Below are 8,396 nucleotides of genomic sequence, written 5' to 3'. Positions count from 1 at the left end.
CACAGAGAGTGGGGTGCTGCTATAAAGACACCCAAAAATGTGGAACTGACTTTGGAACTGGGTTACAGGCAGAGGATGGAACAGGTTGGAGGGGTCAGAGGAAGACAGGAAAACATGGAAAAATTTGGAACTCCCTGAAGACTTCTTGAATGGCTTTGACCAAAATGCTGATAGTGATATTGACAATGAAGTCCAGGCTGAGGTGGTCTCAGATGGAGATGAGGAATTTGTTGGGAACTGGAATAAAGGTGACACTTTGCTATGCTTTAGCAAAGAGACCTGCAGCATTTTGACCCTGCCCTAGAGATCTGTGCAAATTTGAACTTGAGAAAAATGATTTAGGGTATCTGGTGGAAGAAATTTCTAGGCAGCAAAACATTCAAGAGGTGACTTGAGTGCTCTTAAAATCATACAGTTTTATGCATTTGCAAAGAGATGATTAGGAATTGCAACTTATGTTTAAAACGGAAGTAGAGCATAAAAATTCAGAAAATTTGCAGCCTCACAATGAGATAGAAAAGAAAAACCCATTTTCTGGGGAGAAAGCTGGCTGCAGAGATTTGCATAAGTAACAAGGGGCCAAATGTTAATTGCCAAAACAGCGGGGGAAATGTCTCCAGGGCATGTCAGAGGTTTTCATGGCAGTCCCTCCCATTAGAGGCCTGGAGGAGTATAAGGAAAAAATGGTTTTGTGGGCTGGGTCCAAGGCCTTGGTCCTTTTTTTTCAGTCTCAGAACTTGGTGTGCTACATTCCAGCAATGCCTAAAAGGGGTCAACATACAGCTTAGGCTTGCTTCACAGGGTGCAAGCCCCAAACCTTTGTGGCTTAAACGTGGTGTTAGGCCTGTGGGTGCACAGGAGTCAAGAATTGGGGCTTGGGAACCTCTGCCTAGATTTCAAAGAATGTATGGAAATTCCTAGATGTACAGGCAGAAGCTTTCTGCAAGGGTGGAGCCCTCACAGAGAAACTCTGCTAGAGTACTGTGAAAGGGAAATGTGGAAATGTACCACCAGGGCACTGCCTAGTAAAGTTGTGTGATAAGGGCCACCATCCTCCAAACACCACAATGGTAGATCAACCAACAGCTTGTACTGCACACCCAGAAAAGTCACAGACATTAAACACCAGCCTGTGAAAGCAGCTAGGAGGGGGACTATATCCTGCAATGCCACAGTGGTGGAGTTTTCCAAGGCCATGGGAACCCACCTCTTGCATCAGGGTGTCCTGGATGTGAGACAAGGACTCAAAGGAGATCATTTTGAAGCTTTAAGGTTTTACTGCCCCACTAGATTTCAGACTTGCATAGGGCCTGTAGCCCCTTTGTTTTGGACAATTTCTTCCATTTGAAACGTGTGCATTTACTCATTGCCTGTACCTCCATGGTATCTAGGAAGTAAATAACTTGTTTTTGATTTTGTAGGCTCATAGGCAGAAGGGACGTGCCTTGTATCAGATATGACTTTGGACTTGGACTTTTGCATTAATGCTGGAATGTTGTAAGACTTTGGGGGACTGTTGGAAAGGCATGATTGTGTTTTAAAATGTGAGGACATGAGATTTGAGAGGGGCAGGGCTGCAATGATATAGTTTGGCTGTCTCCCCTACAAAATAATCTCATCCTGTATTGCAATCTCCATAACCCCCATATCTCAAGGGTGGGACCAGGTGGAGGTAATTTGATCATGGGGGCAGTTTCTCCAATGCTGTTCTTGTGATAGTGAGTGACTTCTCAAGAGATCTGATTGTTTTAAAAGTGTCTGACATTTCCCCTGCTTGTTCTTCTTTTTGCTGCCTTGTGAAGAAGGTACCTGCTTTCCCTTTGCCTTCTACCATGGTTGTAAATTCCCCGAGGCCTCCCCAGCCACGCTGAACTGTGAGTCAGTTAAACTTATTTTAAGAAGTAAATTACCCAGTCTCAGTCAGTTCTTTATAGATGTATGAAAAAAACTAATACATCATCTTTCACACTATTTACATGTAGAACTAGATAAGTCTTTGTCTTTGGGCTGTACTGTATATTGTAAGTTGTTTACCATCCTTGGTATCTAGCATTTGTAGCTACCAACAAGATTCTTGTAACACAGCCCAGTTGTGATGACCAAAATTGTCTTCAGACATTGTCAAATGTTCCCTAAAGGGCAAAATTACCCATTGTTGAAACACCAGTTTTACATATTTTTATCAGAGTTAAAATTTATTGTTCCTATGGATACAAGTGTCTTCAAATTCCTCTGAGATTATCTTATTTTTTTCTCCTTGCTTGACTTTGGGTCTTCCCCTGAGACTGCTCCCAGAGAACCATTTTCTGGTAGCCCTAACAATTATACATTACCATTATTTTTACTCAAGGATTGTTTGCCTGGTGATCAGAGCTTTCCTCCTGTTATGATTGAACTTAATGTTTGGAAGACTCCATATATTTGTATATCAGTTTTCACCTTTGCAAGTGTTCCTGACTCTTATCCAACTATGGATCTCTCCTCCACTTTGTTTATTTCCACTATGTGCAACAAATAAACATAAGTATCTTTATGCTGCAATGGTGAGGGCCTTCTGTGTGTAGATTAAGTATTTTGTTACTTAGAGAAGTAGGTCTGATGTATCAGTAGTATCCTTCCTGGCCCTCTCCCAACAGTGTAGTGAGCTGTAAGCCTTGGTGTCCTTTATCCTGCAGATTAACTCTTGTTCTGACAAAGAAATACTCTGGAAAGAGTTCACAATGATTGCTCTACTCTACCAGTACTCTGAACTAAATTAGGTTCCTTCTTCACATTCTCCCTAATACTTCTGGCAGGAGCCTCGTTGGGTTCCTAGAGGAAGTCTATATACGTTGAAAATTTCTTTATGACGTGCACTCAGGAGCTTCATGCTCTCATGAGAACCAGGCAATTTGTCAACATTGCTGTCCTGTCTTTGTCAGTTGGGGCAACCATAACAAAGTACCATGAACTAGGTGGCTTAAAAACAAACAAAATTTTATTTCTCTGTTCTGGAGTCTGGGAAGTATAAAACCAAAGAGTTAGTGGACAGTGTCTGGTGAGGGCCTGCTTCCTGGTTGCAGACAGCTGTCTGTCCTCACATGATAGAGACAAAGAGAGTGAGCTAGCTCTCTGGAATCTTCTGATAAGAGTGTTAGGCCTCTGAGCCCAAGCTAAGCCATCATATCTCCTGTGACCTCCATGTATACATCCAGATGGCCTGAAGCAAATGAAGAATCACAAAAGAAGTGAAAATGGCTGGTTCCTGCCTTAACTGATGGCATTCCACCATTGTGATTTGTTTCTGCCCCACCTTAACTGACCGATTAACCTTGTGAAATTCCTTCTCCTGGCTCAGAAGATCCCCCACTGAGCACTTTGTGGCCCCCACCCCTGCCCGCCAGAGAACAACCCCCTTTGACTGTAATTTTCCACTACCTACCCAAATCCTATAAAACATCCCCACCCCATTTCCCTTTGCTGACTCTCTTTTCAGACTCAACCCACCTGCACCCAGGTGAAATAAACAGCTTTGTTGCTCACACAAAGCCTATTTGGTGGTCTCTTCACGTGGACATGCATGACACATTTGGTGCCATGACTTGGATCAGGGGACCTCCCATGGGAGATCAATCCCCTGTCCTCCTGCTCTTTGCTCCATGAGAAAGATCCACATACCACCTCTGGTCCTCAGACCAACCAGCCCAAGGAACATCTCACCAATTTTAAATCGGGTAAGTGGCCTCTCTTTACTCTCTTCTCCAACCTCTCTCACTATCCCTCAACCTCTTTCTCCTTTCAATCTTGGCACTATCCTTCAATCTCACCCTTCTCTTAATTTCAGTTACTTTCCTCTTCTGGTAGAGACAGAGGAGATGCATTTTATCCGTGAACCCAAAACTCTGGTGCCGGTCAAGGACTTGGGAAGACAGTCTTCCCTTGGTGTTTAATCACTGCGGGGACACCTGCTTGATTATTCACCCATGTTTCAGAGGTGTCTGATCACTGTGAGGACGCCTGCCTTGATCCTTCACCCTTAGTGGCAAGCACCACTTTCCTGGGGGGCAAGGACCCCCCACCCCTTCTCTCTGTGTCTCTACCATCTCTTTTCTCTGGGCTTGCCTCCTTCACTATAGGCAAACTTCCACCTTCCATTCCTCCTTCTTCTCCCTTAGCCTGTGTTCTCAATAACTTAAAACCTCTTCAACTCACATCTTACCTAAAACCCAAATGCCTTATTATCTTCTACAATGCCGCTTGACCCCAATACAAACTTGACAGTGGTACCAAATAGCCAGAAAATGGCACTTTCAATTTTTCCAACCTACAAGATCTAGATAATTCTTGTCATAAAATGGGCAAACGGTCTGAGGTGCCTGACATCCAGGCATTCTTTTACACATCTGTCCCTCCCTAGTCTCTGTTCCTAATGCGACTCATCCCAAATCCTCCTTCTTTCCCTCCCACCTGCCCCTCAGACCCAACCCCAAGCATCGCTGAGTGTTTTCAATCTTCCTTTTCTACAGACCCATCTGACCTCTCCACTCATCCCCAGACTGCTCCTCAGGTCACTCCCCAACAGGCTGAATCAGCCTCCAATTCTTCCTCAGCTTCTGCCCCTCCACCCCATAATCCTTCTATCACCTCCTCTCCCCACACCCTGTCTGGCTTACAGTTTCATTCCACGACTACCTCTCCCCCACCTGCCCAACAATTTCCTCTTAAAGAGGTGGCTGGAGCTAAAGGCATAGTCAAGGTTAATGCTCCTTTTTCTTTATCTGACCTCTCCCAAATCAGTTAGCATTTAGGCTCTTTTTCATCAAATATAAAAACCCAGCTTAGTTCATGGCCTCTTTGGCAGCAACCCTTAGACACTTTACAGCCCTAGACCCTGAAGGGTCAGAAGGCTGTCTTGTTCTCAATATATATTTTGTTACACAATCTCTCCCAAAGTTAAATAAATCTCCAAAAATTAAATTCTGGCCCTCAAACCCCACAACAGGACTAATTAACCTCACCTTCAAGGTGTACAATAATAGAGAAGAGTTGCAATTACTTGCCTCTGCTGTGAGAGAAACCCCAGCCACATCTCCAGCACACAAGAACTTCAAAATGCCTAAGCCACAGTGGTGAGGTGTTCCTTCAGGACCTCCTCCCCCAGGATCTTACTTCAAGTTCTGGAAATCTGGCCACTGGGCCAAGGAATGTCCTCAGCCTGGGATTCCTCCGAAGCTGTGTCCCCTCTGTGTGGGACCCCACTGGAAGTTGGACTGTCCAGCTGTCCCAAGGCTCTGACTGACTCCTTCCCAGATCTTCTTGGCTTAGCGGCTGAAGACTGATGTTGCCCGATCACCTCGGAAGCCTCCTGGACCATCACAGACACTTTGGGTAACTCTTACAGTGGAGGATAAGTCCATCCCCTTCTTAATCAATATGGAGGCTACCCACTCCACATTACCTTCTTTTCAATGGCCTGTTTCCCTTGCCCCCATAACTGTTGTGGGTATTGACCAGGCTTCTCAACCTCCTAAAACTCCCCAACTCTGGTGCCAACTTGGACAATATTCTTTTCTGCACTCCTTTTTAGTTATCCCCACTTGCCCAATTCCCTTATTAGGCAGAGACATTTTAACTAAATTATCTGCTTCCCTGACTATTCCTAGGCTACAGCCACACCTCATTGCTGCCCTTTTCCCCACTTCAAAACCTCCTTCCCATCCTCCCCTTGTGTCTCCCACCTTAATCCACAGGTATGGGACACCTCTACTCCCTCCCTGGCAACCAATCACATGCCCATTACTATCCCATTAAAACCTAATCACCTTTACCCCACTCAATGTCAATATCCCAACCCACAGCACACTTTAAAAGGATTAAAGCCTGTTATCACTAGCCTGTTACAGCACGGGCTTTTAAAGCCTATAAACTCTCCTTACAATTCCCCCATTTTATCTGTCCAAAAACCGGACAAGCCTTACAGGTTAGTTCTGTGCCTTATCAACAAAATTATTTTGCCTGTCCACCCTGTTGTGCCAAACCCATATACTCTACTATACTCAATACCTCCCTCCACAACCCATTATTCTGTTCTAGATAAACCTAGCTGACCCCATAGATCCTAAATCCTTTCCCTACTCCCCTTTCTATTCCTTAAAAAACAGCTCCCACACTAGTTCTCCCTAACTCATCACTCCCTTTTCATTACATACAGCTGAAGTGCAGGGCTGTGCAGTCGGAGTTCTTATGCAAGAGCCAGGACTGCGCCCTGTAGCCTTTTTGTCCAAACAACTTGACCTTACTGTTTTAGCCTAGCCCTCATATCTGTCTGTGGCAGCTGCCACTGCTTTAATACTTTTAGAGGCCCTCAAAATCACAAACTGCTCAACTCACTCTCTACAGTTCTTGTAACTTACAAAATCTATTTTCTTCCTCACACCTAACACATATACTTTCTGCCCTCCTCCACTACCACTCAGCTAGCCTAACTCATTGCCTTAACTCAAGCCCTCACTCTTGCAAAGGGACTACGCATCAATATTTATACTGACTCTAAATATGCCTGCCATATCCTATACCACCATGCTGTTATATGGGCAGAAAGAGGTTTCCTCACTACACAAGGGTCCTCCATCATTAATGCCTCTTTAATAAAAACTCTTCTTAAGGCTGCTTTACTTCCAAAGGAAGCTGGAGTCATTCACTGCAAGAGCCATCAAAAGGCATCAGATCCCATCGCTCAGGGCAACGCTTATGCTGATAAGGTAGCTAAAGAAGCAGCTAGCATTCCAACTTCTATCCCTCATGGTCAGTTTTTCCCCTTCTCATCGGTCACTTCCACCTACTCCCCCACTGAAACTTCCACCTATCAATCTCTTCCCACACAAGGCAAATGGTTCTATACAGCAAGTGTTTCTTCTAACAACCCCACAATATCACCCCTTGCCACAAAATCTTCCTTCAGCTTAATCTCTCCCACTCTAGGTTCCCACGCCACTCCTAATCCCGCTCGAAGCAGCCCTGAGGAACATTGCACAATATTTCTCCATACCACCTCCCAAAAATTTTCACCGCCCCAACACTTCACCACTATTTTATGTTATTTTTCTTATTAATATAAGAAGACAGGAATGTCAGGCCTCTGAGCCCAAGCTAGGCCATCATATCCCCTGTGACTTGCACATATACATCCAGATGTCCTGAAGCAAGTGAAGAATTACAAAGAAGTGAAAATGGCCAGTTCCTGTCTTAACTGATGACATTCCACCCTTGTGATTTGTTCCTGCCCCACCTTAACTAAGTGATTAACCTTGTGAAATTCCTTCTCCTGGCTCAGAAGTTCCCTCACTGAGCACCTTGTGACCCCTGCCCCTGCCCATAAGAGAAAAACCCCCCTTGACTGTAATTTTCCACTAGGCACCCAAATCCTGTAAAATAGCCCCACCCCTGTCTCCCTTCCCTGACTCTTTTTGGACTCAGCCTGCCTGAACCCAGGTGAAATAAACAGCCTTGTTGCTCACACAAAGCCTGTTTGGTGGTCTCTTCACACAGATATGCATGACACAAAAAACACTAATCTCATTCATGAAGACTACATTCTCATGACCTAAACTCTCAAAGACCCACCTCCAAATATCATCATATTGAGAATTAGATTTCAACATTTGAATTTAGGGAGGAAAAAAATGTTAAATCTATGATGTGGTCTAATGTTCTATCAGATTGTATCTTGTCTGGTGACTTTGCTTTAGGTAAGTAAATGCTAAGATTCTATGTCTCCATATTTCAGTATTATGCTTTTCTTTGAACCTGAATTTTGTAATGTATTTATGAATTATTATTTTTATATTTTTAGAGACAGTGTCTTGCTCTGTAATCATAGCTCATTGCAGCCTCCGCCTCTGGGGTTTAGGGGATCCTCCCACCTCAGCCTCCCAAGTATCTAGGACTACAGGTGTGTGCCATCATGCCAAGATAATTTTTTTATTTTTTATTTTTGTAGAGACAGGGTCTCACTATGTTGGCTAGGCTTGTCTTGAACTTCTGGCCTCAATCAATCCTCCTGGCCAGCCTCCCAAAGTGCTGGGCTTACAGGCATGAGCCACCATGCCCAGACTATAAGCAGTTATTAATTTGTACCCATTTACTTTCTTTTCTCTGTATAAATGAGAATTATTTTCTTCCATCTCTCTTCATTTCTGAGGTAAAACAAGAAGTCTATTTATTTTTTCTTTTTTTTTGTTTTGTTTCATGTTTTTATAATGCTAAGGCAATATTGTGAGTATTTACTCATTTCTGGAGCTTAATAAAAAGGTTCACAGTAACAGATGCACATCAGAACAGGTGATTACATATTTGGTGGTATAGAATGAAATAATGCCTGTATTTAATGCCTGGATTAATAAAGTTTGTCTTTTGAT

Source organism: Gorilla gorilla, chromosome 2, assembly GCF_029281585.2.
Source record: "Gorilla gorilla gorilla isolate KB3781 chromosome 2, NHGRI_mGorGor1-v2.1_pri, whole genome shotgun sequence".
In the NCBI taxonomy this organism is placed as follows: Eukaryota; Metazoa; Chordata; class Mammalia; order Primates; family Hominidae; genus Gorilla; species Gorilla gorilla.
This window is presented reverse-complemented; position numbering follows the sequence as displayed.